Source organism: Neopsephotus bourkii, unplaced genomic scaffold (assembly GCF_033783945.1).
Source record: "Neopsephotus bourkii isolate Nb327-2 ecotype Australia unplaced genomic scaffold, CSIRO-AGI_Nbou_v1 NB_1060, whole genome shotgun sequence".
Lineage (NCBI taxonomy): Eukaryota > Metazoa > Chordata > Aves > Psittaciformes > Psittacidae > Neopsephotus > Neopsephotus bourkii.
The window spans coordinates 1,791,319-1,806,658 of NW_026901548.1; the positions used below are offsets into that span (position 1 = coordinate 1,791,319).

Below are 15,340 nucleotides of genomic sequence, written 5' to 3' on the forward strand. Positions count from 1 at the left end.
CACTGAGGGTGATGTGCTGGAAATCCTCTGCAGCAGTAATTAAACCACACAAGGGTTTCTCATCATTTTCTAATACAAAAGGTATTGTAACCAAAACAAATCCCAAGCCTATTCTGGCCCTGGTTGGTGGATAGGAATTCTGTGGTTGCCTAGGAACTGGTGATCAGAGCCTGACTGCATCCAGCATGGGCTGACAAAGGGCATTCTCATCAATATCATCCTTGTTTATGGCCATAAGGTCCTATGGCAGCTTCCAAAGGGCCAGCTTTGAGAGCTGGGGAAAAGTGCTTGGAATTGTCTGGAAGCTTAAAATATGGGCAAAAAAGGATGGGGGAACATTGGGAATTTTTAGGAGGCGATCATCACATGGACAAGCCCCTGGATTTCAGGAGCCAAGGCAGAGCAGAAATTAAATAAAGGAAAAAGCAGTAGTTTGCAAAAGGAACTGGATAGCAAATGATGTGTATCGGGGAGGGAGGCTCAGCCAGCTGATGAGAGGCAATTATTAAAAGAGCCTGAAATCTGTGGCTATCAAGAGTAAAGACAAAAAGACTCGAAGTATCTTGAAACACAAAGAGTGGTGCCAGCTGGTGGCTTCATCACTGGATGACACGCTTCAATCAGCGCTGTAGTGTCTGGTCAGTGCTGCTTTGTGGCGTTTGGAAAGCCAGAATGATGTGCTTTATCTCCCTAATGGGAGAGAGCATCTTTCCCTTTCCATCCCTAATCAGCAGGGTAGTAAATGATATCCGTGGTGTCAGGGGGTATGCTTAGAAATCAGCGTCCATATAACTGGTGTTTGAGAGTCTCTGAAGAGCTGGCTCACAAGATTGAGGTCTGCAGATGTTCATTTCTCAGCAGCAGCAGAAAAGCTGGGAAAGGGCTGGTTTGTATTCTGAAAGGGCTGTCATTACATCCCAGATAACTACAAGCTGGTAATCCCGGGCAGCATAATGGTATAGGTGAAAGGGAATTGAAAGGATAGGGAATTAAAGGCTAGGAATAAAACTAATGGGTTTATGAAACAGAGGCCTTTAGGAGAAGGCTGAATTCATTAGCTTAGTCATGGTTCTTAGGTAGCTCTAATAAGCCTAACGTTTTGCACAGTGTTTGCCATAGCTTCACATGGCATTTGGATTAAGCCACCCGAGGAGGAGTGTTGGAATGGTGCTGGGAGCAGGTAGCTGGCAGGGATGGTTATCCTATGGTGGGAATGATGAGGACTTGGCATGTGCCTCCATCAGGTGTAGTCCATCCAAGAAGGCACTTGGGCAAGTTCTCAGCCTTGCACTTAACCCTGCTACAAACACATGGCTAATGCAGGATCTGTGTCCAGAGGTTCCTCATTCACCTTGCCCAGAGGAGCACTGCAGACAGCATCTCCCAAACCCAAGAGATGGGATCTTCACCTTTGTCTCCCAAAGATGCTGAGGGCTCTTTGTGGGCAAAGGGACCAGCGGAAGCTGCCAGTGGGCTGCTGGGTCAGGAGAGCTTTGGACTTGAATCGGAGGTAGGAAACCACTACCTGGGATGATGCAGGTCAGACAAACCAGGTGCTTGCCTTTGCTTTCCCTCTCACCATCTGAGCTGTGGCACCTCAAGGATGGTGCTTGTGCTTGGGAAGAAGTGAGGTGATGGAGCATGCTGCAGTAGCCCTGCACAGCCATCCCTGTGGCTCCCAGGGCTTTTTTCCCCCCTTTCCCTCAGCCCTGCCATGCTGATGGTCCTTGCAGCACTCCCCACCCAGGGTCATCCACATGTGAAGTTGTTATGCACAGGGTCACTTTACAAAGGCAGGCTCAGTCCTGGCTTAGAGCTGTACCTCCCTGTGCAATTCTGCCTCTTCAAGCTACTGGAAGCAGAGAGCGATGCTGCCCAAACCTCACTCTTCCTCCCAGCATCACCTTAGCTTAGCAATAACCCCTAAGAAACACAAATCCACCCTGAAACAGGACCCAAACTATTCCTTTTTCTATCGGTCTCTAGCATTCACTTGACAGGCCACATCCCTGCTGTGAAAGATGCTCCAGGAGAGGCGGTGAGCACAGGAGTTGCTAGGTGACTGCTGCCCTCAGGGCGCGATCCCCCAGCACTGCCTGCTCTCGGCATGACTAATGCATCTCAATGCATCCATTGGACAAAAGCGCTGTCACTTGGGTCTTACCGGTTGAGTCATTCCCGCTGGGAGCACTGGGTTATGTGGGTGGCTGAGAGAGGGTTCTTCCAGCCTGGAGGTGCTCAGCCCCCAGAGCAAACATCTCCAACCAGGATGGGGTTGGCCTCGGGGAGCATCCCAGTCGCCTACAATTCCATGGTCCCAATGCCACAGAGCTGCTCTTAGCACCCAAGCACAGCAATGAATGGTGTCTGTTGGCCAATGCTCTTTGGCTGACAATAAAGGCCTTGTCTGAATTGTTTTAGACTGACCCTAAAGGGGGTCATAAAGCCTTTCACACCCCAAATCTAAAGATGGCAAGAGCAGGATACAGGCAGGAAGATGATGTGATGTATTCCAGGTCTGGCTGGGCTTGGAATGCTGGGGGCAAGCAAAGGCTTGTGACATTCCTGTGGATTTCCAAGGCTTTTAAGTAATTTCTGCAGTTAAAGGCAGTTATTGTGTAACATTGACATGTTGCTTGGCTCTTCCTCCCTCTGGTTTTGTATGCAAGTCAGGATTGCAGGTTAAATGCTGTTCTGGCAGTGGTCCAGTGATATTAGGGATGAATTGATGAACACATCTTTTCAGGTCACTTCCAGGGGGACAAACAAGAGACATTTTAGTCCATGGTAGGCAGTGATTTTAATGCCTGAGTGCTCTCTCTGAAGAATAGATTTACAAAGTAAAGGGAAACTTCTTGTAGTGGCTTTCTCTGGCCAAGTTAAACCCCTTAAACTGTTGGTTTTCAGCTGTTCCTCCTCATTCCTGGCACTGGAGGGGTGAAGTGGTTTTTGCAACCGAAGTGGTGGGATCCAGCTCCCAGTGCTGCTGGTGCAGAGGCAGCATCCACAAGGCCAGTCCCAGCCCTCACTATGGAAGAGGCTGCACAGACACAAACCGAGGTCATGCCTTGAAGAGTTTGCTGTTAACGGGAGAGGATTGGGAGGGTAATAAGAATCCATGGCAAAGTATGAGCCTTTATCTTCATCGGTGGTATTGGAAATGCTCATATCCAGTTGGGTTTGGGAAGCTTTCATGTAGAGTATGGAGTAAACGTGTAGTAAGAGGTGAAGGATTTCCCCATCAGGATTTGAGTGTTAAAGCTGCTGCAGATGGGCTGGGAAGCATGGCCATGGAGCAGAGCATGGGCAGCACAGTGAGGGCTTCCTTTCACACAACATCAGGAGGCTTCAGCAGCCCTCGCTGAGCTCTTGGTGTGATTTGCACCAAGGGCACGGCCTCACACAGCTCACAAGCTCCAGGCCAGCTCAGAAGCCTTTGATTTGTGGCTTTTCTCCTAGCAGGGGTGGTGAATTGTAGGCAAAGCTTCTTCCTATGGAGGGCTCGAAGGATGCTTCAAGTTCCTGCGACCACTCGGATAAACGGGGGGGAACAGTGCAGTGAATCCTGTCAGGAGCCTCTCAAAACGCTCAGGGAACACAATGGAGCAAACCTGATCTGATTTCCTCCCAGGAAACAAGCACTGCACAAGGAGGCAAAAAGCAGGTAGGGCAGAAAGCTCCAGCTCTCCTCTCTAAGTGGGTCAGACGGGGAGCCGCTCTCCTTGGGCACTGATGTTTTCACATATGAAGCAAGGAGAAATTAGGAGCTGTATTTATGCAGCTGCATCTGAACATCTAAGGCTTAAACCCTTCAAAGAGCCCATCTAAACATTCAGCCCAAAGCCACCCAAATGCAGGATCTGAAGAGCAGCCTTGGGACTTGCGCATTGGCCTCGCTGAAAGGCAGGGATTGGGGAAAGAGAGTGCGAGGCTGTGATTTAGAGCTGAGATGGATTCGCTTTCCACATGAAAGTCACCCCCAGGAGTTCACCAGGATGCCAGGCCTGTAGCACCTTTCAAGTGTGTGATGCCCTTGAGGGGGTGGATGGAAAACTGAGCCAGGGCAGCAGCTCTGCTGCTCAGAGATGCTCCTGAGCAGGGCTGCGAGCAATGGGTGATCCCAGGAGAAATCGCCTCGGGTGTTTCCATCCCTGTCTGAAGCCCTTGGTAGAGTCCTAGGTAAATCAGGACAACAGCCCTGCTGTTCCCCAGGGGTAAGTGATCCCCTGGGGCAGTTTGTCAGAGCCGATGGATGCGCTCAGACCCGGTGGTATTGGAGCACAAGGGAGCTCCAAGGCTTCTTACCGCAGAGTAGGGATGTCCAATGAGCCTGGTACAGCGAGGGGGCTGGCAGTTGTGCTGATACTGATACACAGACAAGGGCTTATCTGGACCCTGCTGCCCGTGAGGTTTTGCTGTTCCTACAGGGATGTACAATTGGTTGTGTTGCATCCCAGATGTGAAGGTTGGCCACAGCAGGGACCAAACTTCATTTGGCATCAGCAGAGATGCATCCTTCTGACGAGGCTCAGAGCCAGGGAGGGCACAGCCCCTGCTCCTGGCACTGATCCACAGCCTGAGGAGTGACCTGGGAACTGAGATTGCTTGAGTGACTCCCTAAAGGCTTTCCTGTGCTGTTTAAATGTTCCCCATCATGAGACTGAGGTCTGTTTGATGCTTTACTGCATGCAGCGTGTAGAGTCAGCAGTGCCAAGGGGACTGCTGAGGATGAATAAGGTCCTTTGGGGTGCAAGGAAGAGGATGGTGCTGGCAGACCTGCATGGAGGGAGAGGGGGGAAACGCTTCTGCCCAAAGCACACAGCAGACTAGAGACAGGTTAGGACAAGATGGATGAGTGTTGGCTTGCAGGGGAGGGAAGCCAGCAGTTGCTTGCTGTGCCTGTTTATGGCAGTGCTAGCGGGGCTCACATTTATAGCAGCACGTGTTAACTGCCTTCTGCTGCAGCTGCCATAAACAGCTTCAGCATTCCCGACTTCCTGCCTGCATCGGGAGCCCTTCGGTGCATCGCATGGACCATGCTCCTCAAGGGCCAAAAGAGCAGAGCTCTTGGCTTTGGAGAGCTTCGTGTTCCCCATCCCATTCCCTCCTTAGGCTTAGGAGCGAAAAGCCCCAGCACCAGTGACCTGGGACTGGTTTTGCATCACTCTCCTGGAGGGCAGCAGCTGCACTTGGTGTTTCTTGGAACCCAGGAGTTTTTCCTTTGGTTCTTTGTTGCTCCCTTTTCCCTGGAAATGAATTCCCAGCCACTCCATCTGGTTGCCAGAGGTGATGCTTCCATGCAGCTGCGGTAACCGGTGCCATGGGAGGACACCGGGGAGGACCCTGCTGCTGTTTCACCTTCCTTTTGCTCACTTCCATCAAGGGCCCTGTGTATCTTAATGCAGGGTTTGGCTCTTCTTTTACATGGAACTTTCAGGAACGTGTTTGTGACATGGTTTTTTTTCTGGGAGAAACGCCGTGCAAAGGTGAAACTTAGGTGGAATTGGGGTGAAATTCCTGTGGGATTGGGGAGCTGGAAGTTAAAAGGGGGATATGAAAGTTTGCTTTGAGCTTGTGGGCTTTGTTCTGTTTGGATGCTCGTTGCAGGTGCTTTCAGGGAAATCAGTGCACATCAATTCGATAAATCCTCAGAGGAAGGAGAGTAAAAGGAACTAAAAGCTTCTTACAAAGGTATTCCTTAAGCAAAACCTTTAAGCCCAATTCATTTCCATGCTGGAAATAAAGACATCCAACAGCCAGCCAAAGTACCAGGTTTTAGTTAATTTTATGTCTGAGGCACCTGGGTACAGAGGTGAGTGTCCTTAGGAAAGGATATTAGGGATTCATGCAGGCAAAGCAATGAGGGATGCAGGGGTTAAACCATCCCTTGTGCAAAGCCCTCAGGATTGGATGGGAATGTGTGTGTAGGAACTCTTTGCATGCACCGGGGTGAATGCAGGCTTTACATCAAGGTGCTGCAGCCCCTAGTTCCCAGTTTACCCACAGTGTTGTGAATATAATACATATATATTATACACAATAGAATATTGTTGTGGAGCCACTTTGCTGGTGTCCACGCTCCTGTGGGTGTTCGGGTCTTGGTCCTCGCAGTGAGTGGGGCAGGACTGAAGGTGTCAAACTCTTCCCTTCAGCTATTGAAGATCCTTGTTTCCCCTTTCAGCTCCTGAAGTTTGGCAACACTCGCAGATGTCATTGCCTGTCAGGGAGATCTCTTCATTTCCCATCCCCTGGAGTGGGAGCTGCCTGTCAAGTGTCTCTTCTCCACAGTTTCGTGTTTCTGGTAAAGCTATGATTTGATTTGTAGGTTTTGCCTGAACAGAATTAGCTCGTATGGCATGCTTGAGCTGCCAGGGAAGGGAAAAGCCAAGGGATGGTCAGGGGAGTAAAACAAGTTATCCCTCTTGGGGCTACATCAGCAGACCAAAAGCCATTAAATGGCAAAAGCCTCTTAGTCCATGTGATGCTTTGCACATCACTGGGATGATGGTAACAGAAGGTGGGTGACAAGTAGGGCACTAGGGATGGGTTCTGCCCTGATTTTAGGTGTGAATGTCTATAGGGTGAGGATGCCACTGCATCAGCTGGGCTGTGCCTACTGGTGGGTATCAACTGGTGTGGAAATAGGGAGGATGAGGTGGTGGCTGCACATCTGGATGGGGCCAGGGCTGGCCAGATATGGCTTGCTGGCGATGGGAGGTGAGCAGTGGTGGGGTGTTGGAGAGGATGGTGGAGCATTTATGTCTCTCGGGGAACACTGGCAACAGCAATGTATTCTGCTGATATTTAATGATGCCGTATCTATTCCTCCTTCTTTTTATCTCATAAGCACAATCTCACAGGCAGAGATTTCAGCTGCAATATTTAGATGCAGAATTATCTCGAGCGCTGAAAGCAAAACACAACCCAGAGGGATGCATCTGTAGCGCTGCTGCCCCTTGCAGTGTTCAAGCTTCAAGGGAAGGCCATCAAGGTGATTTCTCCAGGGAGACTTGCAAATCAGTGTGACTCCCATAAACTGCTGATGAGGAAGGGAAGAAGCCACCTCTTGCTTTAGACAGGGTCATTTACCTGCTACCTTGTGTCTGCAGAACAGAGCACTAGAGGTTGGTAGGATGCTGAGCACGAGCATCTGCTCCCAACTCAGCTGCTTCCTGCACTGTTCAACACCTGCAGGCTTGGAAGGGGACACGTGGCGTCTGTCACACACTGGGAATGACAAAGTGAGGTCAGGGAATGCAGCACTGGGGCTTTGCAAGTGCTGCGGGAAGGTCGGCTCAAGGAAAGCTTCAATCCCACTAGAGGAAAGGTCCTGTTTAAGTTCAGGTGCCCTCACTCTATCCTAGATGTGAAAAAGCCCGTGTCTATGGGATTGAAGAGCTGACTAGACAGTGAGAACGAAGCCATATGGTACATGTCACCATTTTATATCCTACACTTTCTAAGTCCCCCACCAACATCACACTATTTTTCCCACTTATGAATTTTATGGAAGGCAAATAAAAGCCTAATAGAAGGCAGGAGGAGCTCCATGTTTTCTGCTTCAGCATCACCTGCTGGTTCCAGTGGGATTTGCAAACCCAGGACGTGTTGGGCTGGAGGTGCAAACCAGGCTTTAGGGGTTTTAATGGGGTGCGTGGGTGCTGCTCTGTAATGGCTCATTATTGCAAGGCTTCAATGAAGGAAACAAGGGAAAGGAGGACAGTTACAAGGCAGGCTTGTTAAATCATTTAGATTTGGCTGTCGTACTCAGATTCAGAACGAGGAGGCAATAAAAGGCATCCTCGGGCACATTTTAACAGCCACCCTTGGTGACAGTGGCACTGAACTGCTTTAGTGTCTCGTTTAAAATCAGGAGAAGCAACTCCGAGGATGCTGTAAAACCTAATCCATCTCATCTGAAAGATCAGAGGCTGCAGAAATGCACAGACCTGAACCTCCAGAAGTCTGATGGCCTCTGAGCTCCAGGAGCAATGGTGAAAAAGCCATTTCCCTTCTTTCCCCCTTTCCTCAGCCCTCAGTTGGATTTTCATGAATCCAAACGATAGCATGAGGTGATGCTGCGGTTTGTAGGGGATCTCGGATAAAGAGAAGACCTCAACTAAGCTTTAGATTATTTGGGCCTTTAGAAATGCATATATATAGTTCTTGAAAGCTCTGGGAGAGGGTTTTTGCTCTCAAGTCTCTCTTCTCACCTGCAGATCCTCAATGCAGAACGGTTTCAGATGCCCCTTGACTTGGGCAGCTCCCATGACTGCATCTCCTCTGGAATGGCAAAGGCACTTTGCAAGGCTGAGATGTTTTTACCTCTCTGGGATGCTCCTTTCCTCTCACCTCCTGTGTTTTAGCCCCGGGCTGCTGTTTTCTCTGCTCCTCCATCCATCTCACAAATGGGTTTGCAGCAGCGTCTGGGTTTCTGCAGCAGAAGCACGGTGGGAAAAGTCAATCCTCATTGCTGTGATTACTGGAGCTGGCAGATCCTGCCTCGGGCACTGAGCTCGGGCTGCTCCGGGAGATGGACTCAGCCTGACACCGCCTCGGTGAAGGTGATGGAGGGTGCAAGGCTGGGAAAGGCAGAAGATACGAAGAAAAATGGTCCTGAGGAGAAGTAATGAGAGGTCCAGAAGCTGGGACTGAGCTGGGGGCAGGCTGCAGGAGCATCTCCATGTGTCTGAAGGGAGGATGAAGTGCCAAAGTGCAGCTGGACCCCGCCAGTGTGAGATGTGATGGTTAGGGACTGATGGACCATCTCTGCAGTGGGTCACCCATCAGGAAGGGCTCGGTCTCTTCAACTCTGAGAAGCATCTGATACAACTCTCTGAGGCTCCTGCTGCGATGAAGCACATCTTCAGCACCTCCAGCATCTTCCTCAACTGCTCCTTGGGCTGAGCCGAAGGGGAAGCAGGGGATGAGGAGCAACTATTGAGAGTGAAAAGTGTGGTAGGATATCTGTTTCCTAGAGACCTTTCCCACAACTTCTCACCTTTAGAAGAGGAAGCTGTAGCAGGTTATGTGTTTCTCAGGGTCTTTTCACACAATCTTTCACATTCAAAACCTGGCTCAATCACACACACATCGGTACCAGCATCACTTCTTTTGCTGACCCAGGTTTAAAAACCTCTCCCCATTCCCAAGCTGCTGCTGTATCATTTGTGCAATGAGTTTTGCTGAGGCTGTAATTGGGACAGTTTCATCCTGTGATGAGTGCAGGTGGTGTGGATTGGGTGGATGGAGGGATAAAAGGGAAGGGGATTTGGTGGTGTGAAGGGCTTGTTTCTGGTGGGACCAAGCAGTTTCTTGGTAAGGCTTTGGCTTGGGGTAAGGTTAAATATTGGTTTTATGGGGGAATGGTGCAGTTTCCATAGCTGGGAGTGAGAGCTGAGCAGCCCAGGGTGCTGCACATCCCCTCTCATGGTCACCAGTGCACCCCTGCACACCCAATGCATGTGTCCTTATGGTCCTGTGGGCAGGCAGGGCTGGGTGCATCCATTGCTGTCTCTGCAGCACACCTTTAGCTGTGTTTTCCTGTTCTGTCCACCCTCCAGGCCCTGGGGTTTGGCTCCTGGGAAGCAGCCCAGCTTTGCTGGGACCAGCTTCTCCCAGCAGGGCTGTGGAGTCTCAATCCCACATACAATGAGGGGGAGCTGGGATGCACAGTGCTTCTGGCATGGCTCTTTGCATGGCATCAGAGCGAGCCCGACAGCCACATCAACAGCATACGTGAGGAGACATTGCAGAGCTGCTGCTGGTGGCATGGTATTTGCATGCACATCCTCTACCTTGCTCATGGCTCTTCCTGCTTGCAGCTTTGCTAAAGGCTGGAGCCTTTTTTCAAGGCAGATACTCATTCCTTGGGAAAACTGCTGGGGATACATTTCCCTCTGCAGTTGCTTGGAATTTTCAGTAAACAGCTATTGTTGCCTCTTGCTAGAGCATGGAACAAGGGAAAGCTGCTGTGAATGCATTTAGGTGGGTTAAAGCTGGGGAAACAACGTGCTCTGGGGTGGTTTGGCAGGCATCAGCTGCTATTGATCCAAGTAACAGCAAGATCTTGAGGGATGTCTTGGTGGGGAAAGCAAGTTCAGAAGGAAACAAGCAGCAAATAGATGCTGGGTATCTTGATGATAGGCTTCTTGCTGCAGATTTGCTGCTCTCAAAGCTGTTTGCTGTGTAAAGCGACTGCAGCACTGAGGGGATGAGCAGATCCTTGCTTTGAAAGACCTCTGTGCAAATTGCCATCTGAGCATAGGGGTGGTTTCCTCCTTAAGGGATAAGAGGTTGAAGTGCTGGGATGGAGCTCGGAGGCTCTGAATTCATCATCTGCTTCTGTTTCCTACTGAGTGTCTGTGTAAATCAGGTACCCACCATTGCCTTTCCCTAAAACAGAGACCCTTCGCTCAGCCTCTGGGCTCTGGGGATGCCCAAGTAGTGAACCCTGGGATACTGGGAGCCTATTCCCAGATTGGTGAAAGAAATCAGTGCCTTGGGTGAAGGGATAACCAGGACAAAGAGGGATTTCTGCCTGGAGAAAGTGAAGGAACTCGTTCAGTCTCTGGGAAATGGGACATAATGGTGGCAAGCAATACAATACCAGTGAAGTGGGTCGCATCATGTACTCTCCTCTGTTAGAGCTTGAGGGATTCTGCTCTAAATGGGTGTTTGGTGAAAGCAGGACCCCCTCTAATCATTCCAAGTAGTGAGGATCAGGCTCCCAAAAGGCAGGTGGCTTCTGGCATGAAGTGCATCTGGTTGTTCTCCTTCCCATGGACCTTGTACCTTAATGGGGTCTGGAACCCCTCTGGTCTTGGTGGTTGCTGTGCTTTGGATGTTGACCAAGTCATGCAAACATGGGAGAGACTGGAAGAGAACTGAAGCATCTCTTCCTGTAAATTCATGCTTGGGTTTTGAGAGCTAAATGCCTTTTTCTTCTCCCACTTCGTGGTCCCGGGGAACGTAGCAGGAGTTGATGTATTTGTTGGCATGGGAATTCCAGGGCTTTGGGAGCTGGAAAGGAAATGGAAGGGTAAAGATGGATAGGAGAGAAGCGGAAAGATTTCCTTTGTGATTGTGCTTTAAATGGGAATGAATTACACTTGTTTTGCTATTTTGGAAAGAGGAATCGATTGGCTCCAGCTCTGTCAGCCAGGTCGGGTGCCCCTGGGGTCGGCTGGCTCTTGCAGGATGTTCTTTCATTGTGTGATATGCCTGTTCCTATGGATCATTTCCTTGCCTGCAGCTGCAGGAGTGGGCAGGGAAGTGTCAGCCAGGAGCAGTGTTGGGGTTTCAGGGTACAGGGAGATGCAGGCACTGACCCTATGGCTCTGGCAGAGCAGGCAGATGGAGCTGCCTGCTGGGGATGCGGGGATGGATGAGCTCAGTTGCTGTTCTCTGCTGGCTTCAGCTAAAGGCTGTGGGCAAGTGTCTGGGGTTGTACGTATGGCTCAGTCCATGAGTAGATGGGATGTACTGGGATCACTTGATCGCTCTTCTGGAGCTGGTGTGAGGCTGAGCAGTGACTTCCCTCTGCTCTTCCATGGCTTGACCCTCCTTGACATCATTTTCCATGCCTGTTCTGCAGGTTTTCCAGCGCTGGAAATACCCCTTGCTTTCACTTTTCTAGCTGTAATGCAGTTTCTCTTTCATTCCCCACTAAAACCCAGTACCTGCTCTGCTGATTTCCTTAGTGTTTAATGGTTTGCCTTAGTGTTTAGTGCTCTGCCTGCTCAGCCATAGATACACTTAATGTTCCTGCTCAGTGCTGACCCCATGAAGGGAGCAGCGATGCTCAAGGACTTGTTGTAACGCTGACCTTGGGGAAGCCACAGCTACCCTGAGCTGGAGTTGGGCTCTCCTTGACTTGTGCAGATGCTTCATAAACCCAGAAAGCTGAGGGTGAGCAGAGAGCTCGGGGAAGCACTCAAGATGCCAAGGCTGAAGAGGGTGCGATGAGGAACCAGAGGGAATGCTCTGAGGATGCTTGTCTTGCTGGAGGGGTGAGCTGGGGGATTTTGAGCAGGTAAAAGAATACTGGAAAGTGAGAAAAACAAGAGTTTTGGTGCTTTTTCTTTGCCTAAATGTTTAACAGCAAATAACAGATATACCTGGAAGTCACATCTGTTTCTCATCCTACCAAACAGCTTGAGCTCTATGGATGGATTCGCCAATGGTAACGCACTGTGAGCACCATCAGTTTTGATGGGTGGAGGATGTGTGCATTAACAGAGATGGGTTTGGTGTTTGTGGTGTGGACAGTGATGGGAGAAATGAAGGTGTGTGTCTCCCTGTCTGGCAGGTTCAAGCCATTCCTCTTGTTGTGTCCCTACAGGCTCTTGTCCAAAGCCCCTCTCCAGCTTTGTTGGCCACCTTTAGGCATTGGAAGACTGTTACTGATGTCTCCTGTATGACCGTTACTGTCCATAAACCACATCTCACCCACCATGGCACAATTTAGCTATTTAGTTTTGCTATGTGCCCGTCCCGAGTGGCAGCTGCATTTTGAACCTCTGCTTCCCAGCTCTTCCAAGCGCACTCCACATCCTCCTCATCCTTCCTTCCTCTCCTCTTCAGCCCGGGCTCTTGTTCCCTGCATGAGAAGTGATTTCCCATCTTGCAGTATTAAATCTCTGCTCCTGATGGCCTTGGTTAAAGTGGGCTGAAGGTGGGAAACCAGCTCAGAGACGCAGCTGCCTTCCCCTTCAGCAAGGAGAGGCAGGAAAAGCACCTTGCGGGTAGGGAATGCAGGTGGCTGTGGGCTGCTTCCTGCCCAAGCAGCAGAAATCCTCCACGTTCAGGAGCAGTGGCTGCAAAGTCAACCTGGTTGGAACAGCTGTACATGGAACTGGTGACACTTGAGCTGGGTTAGCTTGAAATAGATAAGGGTTGTTCACCCCAGACTGGACTGATGCTCCTCACGCGTTTGGAGATGGATATGGTGTAGGTATATGGGGAAGCCCAGGGTCCTGCCTCTGCCAACATATATCTATTAACCAAGCAGAGAACAGCCTGCTTGGGCTGCAGATACGGGTTTTTTATAGCATAAGCCTTTGAAAATATGCCAAAAGCACCTCCATATATGCCCAAAGCTTATTTTCATACAAGTTTTAATTCTTTAATGGATATTTTAATTGCCACATTCATCAGAATTGTGTAGTTTTGAGTCTTATTTTGTGCATATTCAAAGGAAAGTGGGGTTGAGGAAAAAGAGGGTATTTGCACCAGGAATGTGGTTTTGACTTGCACATTGATGCTTGGGATGCTCTATTGTAAACTCGGCATCTCTTCATGGTGTGTCACCCGCTGCCTTCGTGGGCACTTCCTTCACCATCATCACCTGGAAGGAGGGTTGCATTTTTGGCTGGTTCTTTTTTGGCTCCTGTTTCCCTGCTGTCTGCATAGAAACCTGCAAGCAGAGGAGCTGATGTGGTTCTCTATGAAATAGGCTGGAGAAGTCCTTCTGGGTCATACAATGAAATCTTGGTGGCCTTCCTTCTTAGTCTTTGTGGATAGACCCCAATGGACAAGGGGAAGACTTCTGATGAGGAAGGAATCTGGCAGGTGTCATGCTCTTGGGATGGCTCTGTCCTCCTCTCATCCCAGGGATCCTGAGGAGAGCAGAAGAGACCATGAGATGTGCTGGAAGGACAAATCTTCATGGTTGAATTGGGATTGGGGTGAAATCAGGTGAAACAGCAGGAGTGGGACTGAAGGTGCAGCATGAACATCGTGGGCTCTTTCCCATCCAAGAGGCCAGGGCTGAGCAGTGTGGAGATGGATGGATGGAGATGGATGGAGGAGGAGCTTTTGTTCCAGACACTAAACATGTCTTGGCTGTCGGTAGTTCAAGGTGGCAACGCTGATCCCTTTCTACGGGAGTCATTCCAAAGCACTGCGCTGTGAGTCAAAGCAAGAACCACAAGACAAATAGGTGAACATGCTGTCTTCGCTGCCTTGAATTAACACAGAGTGAGTATGTGGAGGGCTAAGTGCATTCCGTGGGGTGGGAGCCAGCAGAGAGGAGTGGAGCTGCATTTCCAAGTGCTCTTTTCCCGTAGGCTCCTGGGCTGCCCGCACTGATTTACTGCTCTCCTTCCCTCAGCCTTTGAAACTCAATCCATTAACAATTAATGCCTGCTCTCGTCTTTATTTCACACCCTCTCGTTAATGGAGTGATAAAAACCCCCCAACCTTCCTTCAAGCACCAGCACTGCTCTCTTTCACAAGGCTGCATCCCTGGGTCAGGCTTTTATCCCTTGTTCCCTGTCAGAGCGGTGACCTGATCTTAGGGACGCATTCAGGGCAAGTACAACGTGTGACCATACCATACTGTTACCTTCCTTGTAAAGAAGGTGCAGCTTCTGTGCTAAATCACCCCAGACGTCTGTTAAAGCAGCAAGGGCTGTGTCTGTGCTGCGCTCTCTGAAGCATGTGATGCCCAAGAGCTCATTTTCCTTTTCTCCATGTCCTGGGCAGTAGGGATGTGCCTCAGACTGGTTCTGCCCCATGTGTCTCTGCTTATGGCCCTATAAACTGCTGGGGAAAGGCATCTTCAGGGATGCTCGGGGGCACAAGACCATGAAGCTCCAGTTCTCAGCAGTTACTCTGTGCCTCATCTGGGATCAAACTGGGGCTGGACCCCAAGGGTCTGTCGGGGGGGCAGCTTACCTGGGGGCTCTGGGGCACTGAGTCCATCAGGATTAATGTCCCAGATGGGGAAGAGCAAGGACTGTGCGGGTGCCCCCATGCAGAGGTAACGAGCTCACCACTGCAGCTTCTCAACATAAAGGTGCTACTCCAGCTCTGATCCCATCTGCAGGATGCGTTAGCTTGCACATAAATGACCTTTAGCGAATGCCACTACACGAACGCTATAGAACAACAACCCCCCCCTCGGTGCTTCGCCGCCCTCCTTGGGGTTTTGCCAGTTTCTAGGTCAGATTCCCCATCCCGTTTCTCCCTAGCACAGCACCCAGCTTGCACAGTGCAAGCGGAGGGAGGAATTTGTCTTCTCCCCCTTCAGTCCCTTCCCATTGGGTTGGAGCCCACCCCAGGTAGGCTGAGGGGCTGTGGTTGGGGGGGTGATGGAGGGGCCGGTGTGTGTGTGTGTGTGTGTGTGTGTGTGTGTGTGTGCTTTGCCCGTGGCTCGCTTTCCATTTGGTGCCTCTGGTTATTTATTATCCCCCCCCCCCCCCTTTCTTGTTCCTTCCCCCCCCGCTTGTGTCTTACGCAGTGGGAGCCGCCAGCAGCCGGGGCTGGCTCTGCCCAGCCGCCGTCCGCCCTCATCCCTCCCTCCCATTCCTCCCTATCCCTCCCTTTTCCTTAAAAA

General features: G+C 50.4%; 1 long non-coding RNA gene across 1 annotated transcript; it reads left to right on the forward strand.

Moving 5' to 3' along the window:
• The first annotated feature begins 5,237 nt into the window (after positions 1-5,237).
• Positions 5,238-14,268, forward strand: LOC133216730 (uncharacterized). The gene is made up of 3 exons (XR_009726706.1): positions 5,238-5,691; positions 6,182-6,301; positions 13,615-14,268. It is a non-coding gene; the product is annotated as an uncharacterized LOC133216730 (long non-coding RNA).
• The last annotated feature ends 1,072 nt before the right edge of the window (positions 14,269-15,340 follow it).